This window comes from Mesoplodon bidens, assembly GCF_964165515.1.
Source record: "Mesoplodon bidens genome assembly, chromosome: 5".
NCBI classification, from domain to species: Eukaryota; Metazoa; Chordata; class Mammalia; order Artiodactyla; family Ziphiidae; genus Mesoplodon; species Mesoplodon bidens.
In genome coordinates, this window is record NC_138161.1 from 66,866,891 (window position 1) to 66,881,832 (window position 14,942).

Genomic DNA, 14,942 nt, shown 5'->3' on the forward strand with positions numbered 1-14,942 from the left:
TTCTCACTATATAAAAGAGACAAATGGAAATAAATTGTTCTGGAAAGATTTCATTGAACCTAAATAGGGCTATGTGTATTTCTTGGTTTTTTCCTTGTTCCCCTTTAGATATCAAATGACTAGATGCCCACTAATTTTCTTTGAGATCAGTTCTCACCTAATTCTGCCTGGGGTGAATGCCAGGTTAAGCTCTTAAGACTTTACTGCAGTACACTGTTGGAATCACCACTAGGTCTGGTGAATTTCTGGGTCTCTTCTATATTGTCTTCCCTTGGGGTGTGAGTCTCTAGAAAGTCCCTTTCACCTCTAGCCCTGGCCTCCAGTGCACGTAGACTCATAGGATGTCAACTCTGGAAGTGATTTTATGGTTCTTCTAGCTCACCTCCCTCAATTTCATAGGTGAATGAACTGAGGCCCACAGTGGGACAATGACTTGTTCAAGGAAGCATTGTTACAGAGTGATTGCAGCATGGTCTTTAGAGTTAGAACTGGAAATGAATCCTGGATTCATTATTACCTAATTGCATGGCATTAAACTAGTCTCAATCTCCTGAGCCTCAGTTTTCCCATTTAAAAATGGGGCTTGTGGCTTCCCTGGTGGCGCAGTGGTTAAGAATCTGCCTGCCAATGCAGGGGACACAGTTTCAACCCCTGGTCCAAGAAGATACCACATGCTGTGGAGCAACTAAGCCCATGTGCCATAACTACTGAGCCTGCGCTCCAGAGCCCACAAGCCACAACTACTGAGCCCGTGTGCTGCAACTACTGAAGCCCATGTGCCTAGAGCCCGTGCTCTGCAACAAGAAAAGCCACCACAATGAGAAACCTGCACACCTCAACAGAGTAGCCCCTGCTCACCGCAACTAGAGAAAGCCCACGCACAACAACGTAGACCCAATGCAGCCATAAATAAATACATAAGTAAATAAATTTATTTATTTTTAAAAATGGGGCTAATGATCATCACACCTACCTCACATATTTGCTGTGTGTACTGAATGAATAACACGTGAAGCATCTTGTCAGTGCCTGGCACATGGTAGAAACTCGAAAAATGTGGATTCCCTCCCCTTTGCATCAGATTCCATAGGTAATGTGACAGAAACAAAACTCAAAGCAAACCCGTCTTCTGACTTCCAGGCCAGAATCCTCTTCATATACAGGGGTCTTCAAACTGAGGTACCCCTGGAGGTATGTGGAGACCTTCCAAGGGGTTTTAAAGGAATTGACTTCCAGATCCTCAAGTTCCATGTGAACTTTTTCCTAAAATTGATCTGAGTATGCACCTGCATTTCAGAGGTCCTTTTCCTCATTATCATATGATTTTTCTACTTTGTAAAAGAAAGACATTTCAAATCTTACAGTGGTACATCACCCTGAAGTGTTAAATATCCAAAGCAACAAACAAAAGGACACTGTGACAATTTCTTTAATCAAGATACTATAAACTGCATCTCAATCAATCTCATTGAGAGAGACTTCCAGCAAAGTTTTACTTTTTTTTCAATTCAGCATCTCCTAACTTTTTATTTTGAAAAATACCAAGCCTTCAGAAAAATTGGAAGACTGGTACATAAGCACCTAGATTCACCAGTGGTTAACATTTTGCCATATTTATGTTATCACTTTCTTTTTCTTTTACTATTAATTAATTAACTAATTTTTTGGGCTGTGTTGGGTCTTTGTTGCTGAACGTGGGCTTTCTCTAGTTGCAGCGAGTGGGAGCTACTCTTAGTTGCAGTACGCGTGCTTCTCATTGCGGTGGCTTCTCTTGTTGTAGAGCACGAGCTCTAGGCGCGTGGGCTTCAGTAGTTGTGGTGCATGGGCTCTAGAGCACAGGCTCAGTAGTTGTGGCACATGGGCTTAGTTGCTCCGTGGCACGTGGGATCTTCCCGGACCAGGGCTTGAACCCGTGTTCCCTACATAGGCAGCCAGATTCTTAACCACTGTACCAGCAGGGAAGTCCCTATGTTATCACTTTCTATTTCTGTGTGCCTCTCTTCATCGTCATCTACTTCTCTAAAAATTTTTTGAATTTTTATACAATTTTAAAGGTTACTTTTTTTTTTTTGCGGTATGCGGGCCTCTCACTGTTGTGGCCTCTCCCGCTGCTGAGCACAGGCTCCGGACGCGCAGGCTCAGCAGCCATGGCTCACGGGCCCAGCTGCTCCGTGGCATGTGGGATCCTCCCGGACCGGGGCATGAACCCATGTCCCCTGCATCGGCAGGCGGACTCTCAACCACTGCGCCACTAGGGAAGCCCCTCCATTAAAGTTTTACTTTTTAGGTTTAATAAGATTATTAAAATTTATAGGCTGTTCTGCTCAATTGTGCACTCCTAATAATTGTTTCAGTGTTCATTGCAAAAGAAACTTTTCAATCTTAGAGCTTTAGGGTCACAGGACATGTTTTAATCTTGCAATTTATACATGTATATAGTTTTATTGAAGAATGATAGGGTGATCAACAAAAGACTTCCAAACACAGAAATATGTTACACAAAGTTAAAATCTGTGGAGGAAATGGAATGGAAATGCAAGTTCAAGGATGCCATGTAAAATTTGCAACTGTGAAAGAAGAGCTTGTTATAAACTTTCAAAATGGATGAGGTGGGTATCAAGATACCCTGGCATTTAGATATCATTGGTAAAACTTAAAAGCGATGAAATACATTTATAATATGCTGGAAACTATATCCTTTTGAACACTTTCAACTTATTATGAAACATTTAAATGTCAACTTAAAAATATATTAGAAAGAACATAACTTTTCAAAAAATGTTTAGAGGTTACTACCTACACTACCACTTCCTGAGGGAGATTGTCCTCTTTCTGGTTTTCAAAAAGTAGACACAGACACAGACACAGACACACACACACACACACACACACATACACACACCCCATATCCTCAGGGCTTTAGATCCTCTTCCTCTGACCTCACATCCTCTCCTTTGCCCTTTAGGATATATCTTTGGCTCTCAGCCCTGTAAGCTTGTATTTTACCTTTTTCAACGCCCTATCACCACCCCCCACACACTTTCTTCTGAACTTTTCATTTTCTTTCAATATTGCTGAAGTGCTCCAGTCATTAGGATCAGTTGGCATCTTCATCTTTTGCTCTAACATTAATTCTCAAACTTTAGCATGTGTCAGAATTACCTGGAGGGCTTGTTAAAACACGGACTAGGGCTTCCCTGGTGGCGCAGTGGTTGAGAATTTGCCTGCCAATGCAGGGGACACGGGTTCGAGCCCTGGTCTGGGAGGATCCCACATGCCGTGAAGCAACTAGGCCCGTGAGCCACAAGTACTGAGGCTGTGCGTATGGAGCCTGTGCTCCACAACAAGAGAGGCGGCGACAGTGAGAGGCCCACGCACCACGATGAAGAGTGGCCCCCACTTGCCACAACTAGAGATAGCCCTCGCACAGAAATGAAGACCCAACACAGCAAAAATAAATAAATTAATTAATAAAAGAAAGCTGTTGTATGTAGAAAACTTAAAAAAAAAAAAAAAAAACACGGACTACTGGGTCCCACCTCAAGAACTTCTTATATAGTATGTCTGGAATAGGGCCTAAAATTTTGCATTTCTAATAAATTCCCACATGTTGTTGATGCTGCTGGGCTGAGGACCTCAGTTCGAGAACCACTACTCTAAGCTAATGTCTGTCTGCTCACCAGAAGTCATGTGGCCTAAATGCAGGTATCATCATGTCTGAAGCTAAGAGTGGCATCAAAAGAGGTAGAAGCATATGAACTTTCTCAAATAGATTCCTCATAAAATCTAAAAATTATTCAGAATTAGATTGGTTTAGAGCAGAAGTCAGACAAAAAGGACCACAAATAGGGAAATATTGGCAAAGTTTCACAGCATTCACCTCCCCCCACCCCAAAATAGAGGAAATCGCATTCATGGTGGATTTTCTATATGCCAAGTATTCTGCTAGGTAGGTTCTCACATGCTAACTTATTTAATCCTCACACAATTCTTATGATCTAAGTTTTATTATTTATTATTATTATTTATTAATTATATTATTATATATTGTGTGTATTTATTATTTATTCTCTTTACCCATAAGAAAATTGAAGATAAGAAAGGTTAAATCAGAGGTGGAGTCAAGATGGCGGTGTGGGAAGAGTTAGTATCTCCCCACAACTAGTGTGCCTGCTGGCCACTGGTGGGGGACTCTAACGCCTAAGGAGACAGGAGGAGCCCCAAAGTGAACCGGTAGGACATAAGGGGACTGAGGGGGGAGGTGAAGTGGAGGCCAGACAGGATCAGTGCCCGAGTCAGGGGAGATCAGGAGAGGCATGTGGGAAGGACTCTCCGGGAAGAGGGGGAAGGGAGCGGAGGGCAATTGCCACGCCCACTCAGGTCCGGGGAGGCTACTGAGCTCCCAGGTTGATCCCCTGCCCTCCAAAGCCCCCTCCAGGTCTCATGGGTCTTTGGGGGCATAGGAAGGAGGCCAGGAAGATCAGGAGAGGCAGGCGGGAGGGGCCCTCCCAAACCAGGAGAGGAGAGGAGGGTGTCTGCCCCACCCACTTGAGCCCAGGAAGCCTGCTGGGTGCCCAGGTGAGGTCCCCTGCCCTCTGAGATGAGGGGTGGGGGGCACGCCTGGGCCCCTTCTGTTCCTTGAGCGTAAGCCCCACCCCCCACCGCCCCCAGGGCCTTTTCCAGCCCTGTGGGTCCTGAGCATTGGCCCTGCTCACCACCCAAACCTCACCCTTGCAGAGGCCCTGCCCTCCACAGCCAAGGCCCCCCCCTTTTTTTCCCTCCTCCTCTTTTTTACTATTGAGGTATTGTTGTACCTTCCAGTTGTTGATTCATCTATATTTTTACTTTTATATTCTTCCTAATATATCTGTTAGTTTCCTAGTCTGATTTTATTTTTTACTTTGTTTTTTTTTTTTTTGCCACCCCAGGCAGCTTGTGGGATCTTGGTTCATGAGCGTGGGGTCGGACCAAAGCTCCTGTGGTAGGAGCTCCAAGTCTGAACCACTGGACTAACAGAGAACCTCAGACCCCAGGGAATATTCATGACAGTGAGGTCTCACAGAGTTCCTCATCTCAGCACCAAGACCCAGCTCTACCCAATAGCCTACAAACCCCAGTGTTGGAAGCCTCAGGCCAAACAACTAGTAAGACAGGAACACAATCCCAATCATAAAAAAAAAAAAAAAAAAAAAAATGAGACAGCAAATATTTATGTCACACATGAAGAAGCAAGGTAAAAACTTACAAGACCAAATAAATGAAGAGGAAATAGGCAGTCTACCTGAAAAAGAATTCAGAGTAATGATAGTAAAGATGATCCAGAATCTCGGAAATAGAATGGAGGCACAGATTGAGAAAATACAAGAAATGTTGAACAAAGATCTAGAAGAACTAAAGAACAAACAAACAGAGTTGAGCAACACAATAAATGAAATGAAAAATACACTAGAAGGAAACAATAACAGACTAACTAAGGCAGAAGAACGGATAAGTGAGCTGGAAGACAAAATGGTGGAAATAGCACTGAGGAGAATAAAGAAAAAAGAATGAAAAGAATTGAAGACAATCTCAGAGACCTCTGGGACAACACTAAACACACGAGCATTCAAATTACAGGGGTCCCAGAAGAAGAAGAGAAAAAGAAAGGGTCTGAGAAAATATTTGAAGACATTATACTTGAAAACTCCCCTAACATGGGAAAGGAAATAGTCACCCAAGTCCAGGAAGCACAGAGAGTCCCATACAGGATAAACACTAGGAAAAACACACCAAGACAGATATTAATCAAACTAACAAAAATTAAATTCAAAGAAAAAATATTAAAAGCAGCAAGGGAAAAACAAAAAACAACATACAAAGAAATCACCATAATGTTAACAGCTTTTTCAGCAGAAATTCTGCAGGCCAGAAGGGACTGGCAGGATATATTTAAAGTGAGGAAAAGGAAAAACCTACAACCAAGATTACTCTACCCAGCAAGGATCTCACTGAGATTCGGTGGAGAAGTCAAAAGCTTTTCAGACAAGCACAAGCTAAGAGAATTCAGCACCACCAAACCAGCTCTACAACAAATGCTAAAGAAACTTCTCTAAGCAGGAAACACAAGAGAAGAAAAAGACTCACAAAAGAAAACCCAAAACAATTAAGAAAATGGGAATAGGAACATACATATCAATAATAATCTTGAATGTAAATGCCCCAGCCAAAAGACACAGACTGGCTGAATGGATACAAAAACAAGACCCATATATATGCTGTCTACAAGAGACCCACTTCAAACCTAGAGACACGTACAAACTGAAAGTAAGGGGACGGAAAAAGATATTTCATGCAAATGGAGATCAAAAGAAAGCTGGAGTGGCTTCCCTGGTGGCGCAGTGGTTGAGAGTCCACCTGCTGATGCAGGGGACATGGGTTTGTGCCCCGGTCTGGGAAGATCCCACATGCCGCCGAGCGGCTAGGCCCATGAGCCATGGCCACTGAGCCTGCGTGTCCGGAGCCTGTGCTCCACAACAGGACAGGCCACAACAATGAGAGGCCCGCATACTGGACAAAAAAAAAAAAAAAAGAAAGCTGGAGTAGCAATACTCGTTTCATATAAAGTAGACTTTAAAATAAAGACTGTTACAAGAGATAAGGAGGGACACTACATAATGATCAAACGATCAATCCAAGAAGATATAACAATTATGAATGTTTATGCACCCAACATAGGAGTACCTCAATATATAAGGCAAATGCTAACAACCATGAAAGGAGAAATTGACAGTAACACAATAATAGTAGGGGACTTTAATACCCCAATTACACCCACGAACAGGTCATCCAAACAGAAAATAAATAAGGAAACGCAAGCTTTAAATGACACAATAGACCATATAGATCTAATTGATATATATAGAACATTCCACCCAAAAGTGGCAGAATACACTTTCTTCTCTACTGCACATGGAACATTCTCCAGGATAGATCACATCTTGGGTCACAAATCAAGCCTCAGATAATTTAAGAAAATTGAAATCATATCAAGCATCTTTTCTGACCACAACGTTATGAGAATGGAAATCAACTACAGGAAAAAAACTGTAAAAAACGCAAATACATGGAGCTTAAACAGTGCACTACTAAATAACCAAGAGATCAGTGACGAAGTCAAAGAAGAAATAAAAAAATACATAGAAACAAATGACAATGAAAACATGATGACCCAAAACCTACGGGATACGGCAAAAGCAGTTCTAAGAGGGAAGTTTATAGCAATACAATCTTACCTCAAGGAACAAGAAAAATCTCAAATAAATAATCTAACCCTACACTTAAAACAACTAGAGAAAGAAGAACAAAGAAAACCTAAAGTCAGTAGAAGGAAAGAAATCATAAAGATCAGAGCAGAAATAAATGAAATAGAAACGAAGAAAACAATAGCAAAGATCAATAAAACTAAAAGCTGGTTCTTTGAGAAGATAAACAAAATTGATAAACCCTTAGCCAGACTCATCAAGAAAGAAAGGGAGAGGATTCAAATCAATAAAATTAGAAATGAAAAAGGAGAAATCACAACTGACACTGCAGAAATATAAAGGATTATAAGAGACTACTACAACAACTACATGCCAATAAAATGGACAACCATGAAGGAAGGGATGAATTCTTGGAAAGGTACAATTTTCCAAGACTGAACCAGGAAGAATTAGAAAATATAAACAGACCTATCACAAGTAAGGAAATTGAAACTGTTATTAAAAATCTTCCAACAAACAAAAGTCCAAGACCAGATGGCTTCACAGGCGAATTCTATCAAACATTTAGAGAACAGCTATCACCAGTCCTTCTCAAACTCTTCCAAAAAACTGCAGATGGAGGAACACTCCCAAATTCATTCTACGAAGCCACCATCACCCTGGTACCAAAACCAGAAAAATATATCACAAAAAAAAGAAAATTATAGACCAATATCACTGATCAACATAGATGCAAAAATCCTGAACAAAATACTAGCATACAGAATCCAACAGCACATTAAAAGGATCATACACCACGATCAAGTGGACTTTATCCCAGGGATGCAAGGATTCTTCAACATACACAAATCAATCAATGTGATGCACCACATTAACAAATTAAGGAATAAAACCATATGATCATCTCAATACATGGAGAAAAAGCTTTTGGCAAAATTCAACACCAATTTATGATAAAAACTCTCCAGAAAATGGGTATAGAGGGAACCTACCTCAACATAATAAAGGCCATATATGACAAACCCACAGCAAGCATCATACTCAATGATGAAAAACTGAAAGCATTTCCACTAAGATCAGGAACAAGACAAGGATGTCCACTCTCGCAACTCTTGTTCAACATAGTTTTGGAAGTCCTAGCCACAGCAATCAGAGAAGAAAAAGAAATAAAAGCAATAGAAATTGGAAAAGAAGAAGTAAAACTGTCACTGTTTGCTGATGAAGTATACTATACATAGAAAATCCTAAAGACGCCACCAGAAAACCGGTAGCACTAATCAGTGAATTTGGTAAGGTTGCAGGATACAAAATTAATGCGCAGAAATCTCTGGCATTTCTATACACCAACAACAAAAAATCAGAAAGAGAAATTAAGGATACACTCCCATTTACCATTGCAACAAAAAGGATAAAATAGCTAGGAATAAACCTGCCAAAGGAGGTGAAAGACTTGTACTCAGAAAACTATAAAACACTGATGAAAGAAATCAAAGATGACATAAACAGATGGAGAAATATACCATGTTCTTGGATTGGAAGAATCAATATTGTGAAAATGACTATACTACCCAAAGCAATCTACAGATTCAGTGCAATCCCTATAAACTACCAATGGCATTCTTCACAGAATTAGAAGAAAAAATTTTACAATTCGTATGGAAGCACAAAAGACCCCAAATAGCTAAACAATCTTGAGAAAGAAAAACGGAGTTGGAGGAATCAGGCTCCCTGACTTCAAACTATGCCACACAGCTACAGTAATAAAGAGAGTATGGTACTGGCACAAAAACAGAAATATAGATCAATGGTACAAGATAGAATGCCCAGAGATAAATCCATGCACATATGGGTACCTAATTTACGACAAGGGAGTCAAGAACATACAATGGAGAAGAGACAGCCTCTTAATAAGTGGTGTTGGGAAAACTGGACAGCTACATGTAAAAGAATGAAATTAGAACACTATCTTAACACCATACACAAAAATAAACTCCAAATGGATTAAAGACTTAAATGTAAGACCAGACACTATAAAACTCCTAGAGGAAAACAAAGAAAAACACTCTTTGACATAAACCACAGCAAGATGTTTTTTGACTCCTAGAGTAATGGAAATTAAAAACAAAAAAACAAAAAAACAAATGGGACTTAATTAAACTTAAAAGCTTTTGCACAGCAAAGGAAACCATAAACAAGACAAAAAGACAACCCTCAGAATGGGAGAAAATATTTGTAAATGAAACAACAGACAAAGGATTAATCTACAAAATATACAAACAGCTCATGGAGCTCAATATCTAAAAAACAAACAATCCAGTTAAAAAATGGGCAGAAGAACTAAACAGACATTTCACCAAGGAAGACATACAGATGGCCAAGAAGCACATGAAAAGATGCTCAACTTCACTAATTATTAGAGAAATGCAAATCAAAACTACAATGAGGTATCACCTCATGCCAGTCAGAATGGCCATTATCAAAAAATCTAGAAACAATAAATGCTGGAAAGGGTTTGGTGAAAAGGGAACCCTCCTGCACTGTTAGTGGGAATGTAAATTGATACGACCACTATGGAAAACAGTAAGGAGTTTCCTTAAAAAACTAAAAATAGAACTACCATGTGACCCAGCAATCTCACTACTGGGCATATATCCTGAGAAAACCATAATTCAAAAAGAGACATGAAATGGGCAGAAGACCTAAATAGACATTTTTCCAAAGAAGATATACAGATTGCCAACAAACACATGAAAGAATGCTCAACATCATTAATCATTAGAGAAACGTAAATCAAAACTACAATGAGATATCATCTCACACCGGTCAGAATGGCCATCAGCAAAAAATCTAGAAACAATAAATGCTGGAGAGGTGTGGAGAAAGGGGAACACTCTTGCACTGCTGGTGGGAATGTGAATTGGTACAGCCACTATGGAGAACAGTATGGAGGTTCCTTAAAAAACAACAAATAGGGCTTCCCTGGTAGCGCAGTGGTTGAGAGTCCACCTGCCAATGCAGGGGACACGGGTTTGTGCCCCGGTCCAGGAAGATCCCACATGCCACGGAGCGGCTGGGCCCGTGAACCATGGCCGCTGAGCCTGCGCGTCCGGAGCCTGTGTTCCACAACAGGAGAGGCCACAACAGTGAGAGGCCCACGTACCGCAAAAAAAAAAAAAAAAAACTACAAATAGAACTACCATATGACCCAGCAATCCCACTACTGGGCATATACCCTGAGAAAACCATAATTCACAAAGAGTCATGTACCAAAATGTTTATTGCAGCTCTATTTACAATAGCCAGGAGATGTAAGCAACCTAAGTGTCCATCATCGGATGAATGGATAAAGAAGATGTGGCACATATATACAATGGAATATTACTCAGCCATAAAAAGAAATGAAATTGAGTTATTTGTAGTGAGGTGGATGGACCTAGAGTCTGTCATACAGAGTGAAGTAGGTCAGAAAGAGAAAGACAAATCCTGTATGCTAACACATATATATGGAATCTAAGGAAAAAAATGTCATGAAGAGCCTAGGGGTAAGACAGGAATAAAGACACAGACCTACTAGAGAATGGACTTGGGGATATTGGGAGGGGGAGGGGTGAGCTGTGACGGGGTGAGAGAGTGGCATGGACATGTATACACTACCAAACATAAAATAGATAGCTAGTGGGAAGCAGCCGCATAGCACAGGGAGATCAGCTCAGTGTTTTGTGACCACCTAGAGGGGTGGGATGGGGAGGGTGGGAGGGAGGGAGATGCAAGAGGGAAGAGATATGGGTACATATGTATATGCATAACTGATTCACTTTGTTATAAAGCACCAACTAACACACCATTGTAAAGCAATTATACTCCAATAAAGATGTAAAAAAAAAAAAAGAGACATGGGGGCCTCCCTGGTGGTGCAGTGGTTAAGAATCTGCCTGCCAATGAAGAGGACATGGGTTCAAGCCCTGGTCCGGGAAGATCCCATATGCTGCGGAGCAACTAAGCCCATGCACCACAGCTACTGAGCCTGCGCTCTAGAGCCTGTGAGCCACTACTACTCAGCCGACATGCCACAACTACTGAAGCCCACACACATAGAGCCTATGCGCTGCAACAAGAGAATCCACTGCAATGAGAAGCCTGCGCACCATAACGAAGAGTAGCCCCCACTTTCTGCAACTAGAGAAAGCCGGTGCACAGCAACAAAGACCCAGTGCAGCCAAAAATAAATAAATAAATTTATTTTTAAAAAGAGAGAGAGACATATGACAATGTTCACTGCAGTACTATTTGCAATAGCCAGGACATGGAACCAACCTAAATGTCCAATGACAGATGAATGGATAAAGAAGATGTGGCACATATATACAGTAGAATATTACTCAGCCATAAAAAGAAACGAAATTGAGTTATTTGTAGTGAGGTGGATGGACCCAGAGTCTGTCATACAGAGTGAAGTAAATCAGAAAGAGAAAAACAAATACCGTATGCTAACACATATATATGGAATGCAAAAAATAAACAAAAAAACTGGTACTGATGAACCTAGTTGCAGGGCAGAAATAAAGAGATAGACATAGAAAATGGACTTGAGGACATGGGGTGGGAAGGCGAAGCTGGGGCAAGGTGAGAGTAGCATCAACATACATACACTTCCGAATGTAAAACAGTTGGCTGGTGGGAAGCAGCAGCATAGCACAGGGAGATTGGCTCGGTGCTTTGCGATACCTAGAGGGGTGGGATAGGGAGGAGGGAAGGGAGGCTCAAGAAGGAAGAAATATGGGGACACGTGTATGCATATGGCTGATTCGCTTTGTTGTGCAACAGAAACTAACATGGTATTGTGAAGCAATTATACTCCAATATGTATCTATTAAATAAATAAATAAATAAACATATAAAATGGAAAAAAAAGAAAGGTTAAGGCTACTGAAAATTGTTCTTTAAACTATACTAATTCCAGACGACCATACAGAAGGATGAAAAAAGTCATCCATTTGTCAACTTCCTACTACAAGCAAGTAAATACTTCAAGAAAATCCCAGGAAATCATTTAAAGAATCAGTAAAATGAACCAGCAGTTTTCACTAATGGATAAACAGTTGATGCCATTCATCAACAGAAAACAGAAGAGAATCTGGAATCTCATTCCACCCACTACTCTTTATTGATTTTTTAAAAAGGCACTTGATTCCATCAACCATAACTCAGTTCTTTCAGCATTACTGGAAAAAAGAACTCCCAATAGTAATGTATGATTTAGAAACTCAACATGTAAACCACAAAAGAACCCTAAATTACAGAATATTCTAGTATCCCAGAGAATGAGCTGATGAACAGTAATAATTAAGAAATGTTTCCCATTGTATGGAGAAATTACATAGGGGTGTGTGTGGGGGGGGGGATGTAGTGTGTTTTCACATCATTATTATTATCAGTGTCTGGAATCCAATAAAAATTACCAGGCATGAAAAAAAGCAGGCTATTTTAACCTATTGTGAAAAGATATATCAAACAATCAAAACCAACCCAGGATTGACATATATTTTAGAATTACTGGATAAAGACATTAAAATGGTATTCAGTAGGTTCAACACTTAAATTGAGACATGAAAGTCATTTTAAAAAGATTAAGTCAAACTTTTAAATATCAGAAGTACAATGTCTGAGATGAAAACTACCATGGATGTGATTAACAACTGATTAGACATTGCAAAAGAAAAGATAAGTAAACTTAAAGACAGCAATTGATGCTACCCAAAATAAAAAGAGAAAAGTGAATTGAAAAATAAATATGATGGAGAATCAGTGAGCTGTAAGACAACTTAAGCAGTCATTGGACTTCCTGAAGGAGAGGAGGGTGGACAGAAAAGTATTTGAAAAAACAATGGCCAATATTTTGATGAAAACCATAAACCACTGCTCCAAAAAGTGTGGCAAACCCTAAGCACAAGAAGAAAATGACATGAAGACACATAATAAGTTGTTCAAAACTAGTGGTAAGGATAAAAGCTTAAAAGAAGTCAGACATGTTTTAAAGAGAGAAACAAAGATAAGAATGACAGGAAATTTCTGTTGGAAACAATATAAGTGAAAGGACAGTATAACAATATCTTTAAGATACTGAAAGGGAATAAATAACTGTCAACCTAGAATTCTATATCAGGGAAAACATCTTTCAAAAACAAAGATGGAATAAAGAATTTTTCAAACATAAAAGCTGAAAGTTGAAAGAATTCATCATCAGCACACATTCATTGTATGAAATAAGGAAATTTTTATTTCTACCTTTCCAATCCAAATGCTTTTATTTATTTTTCTTGTCGTATTGCACTGGCTAGAAGTGCTAATACAATGTTGAATACAGAATGGACATCCTTGTCTCATTCCTGATCCTAAAGGAAAAAGGCATCTTTGTAAATGGTCCTTTTATCAAACTCTCTTTAGTCATCTATTTTGAACATACCATCTATTTCCTATCAAGATCATATCAATTTTTTTTTCTCTAGGTAGAAGGTAAGTAAGAATCACAGGGTAGAAATTACAGAAGACAGAAAGTGACTTGACATTAAAAAAACAAAGCAAAACAAAAAACAAAACCCACTTTCTAATAGTGAGAACCATTAAGAAACAGAAATGGTTGCCTGGGAGAGAACGTATCTGTCTAGAAGTTCCAGAGGACCCCATGCTATGAATAGTGTGGCAGTGATTTTAATCCTTCACTGAAGAAGAAACTAGTTGACCTCTTCAGTTTTCTTATGGCTGTGATGATTCTGTGATAATCTGAGGCTGTGAGATGTTTCTTCAAAAAAGGGAAATTATAAGCAAACTACGTATTTAAATGCTTATGCATAGTGTTACATACAGGCAATCCAATATATCACTATTTTTCCAAGCTTTTTTACAGTTTATTAAACCCAAAATTTTCTGTAGTTTTGTTTCTCAACTTATTAACTAGATTCTATCTTTTTTTTTTTTAAGAGTAGTTTTAGGTTCACAGCAAAATTGAGAGGAAGGTACAGAGATTTCCCATGTACTCCCTACCCCCCACAGGCATTGCCTCCACATTATCAACATCCCCTACAAGAGTTGTACATTTGTTACAATTGATGAACCTACACTGACACATCATAATAACCAAGGTCCATAGTTTACATTAGGGTTTACTCTTGACGTTTGCTGTACCTTCTGTGAGCTTGGATATACCATTTTTCACAGATATATGTTATGTTCAAATTATGTTTTAAATGCCCTCTTGAAATCTCTTGCAGGGAATCTTCAGAAGTCAGTTCATGGCTCAATAAAGAAGTTGCATTTTTCCATTGCACAGAAGTATTTGTACCTGGTAGGATTCATGAAGCTTGCTAGAAGAAATTCTGGTTGTCAAAAGAAATTCCTGATTGGATGAGACCATAAGAAAAGATGGTGCTGAGTGTTCTGATGGTACTGGACTCTGAGGTGTGTTTGTTTGTTTGCTTTGATGGGTGCCTCTCTGACCTCATTAGGTCAGTGGAAAGAGAACAAAGGCCTCTTCTCTTGCTGATTACACCACCAGGAAGCCCCAGGTAGTTGAAATGAGAATGCTTCAAAATACAGGAATAGATATATTCCCAGAGAGAAAACAGGACAAACAACTAATTAAGAGCTGAACACGGGAAGAAAGACCAACAGAACAGCCCTAGAAACCAAAGCAGTGACGTGAAA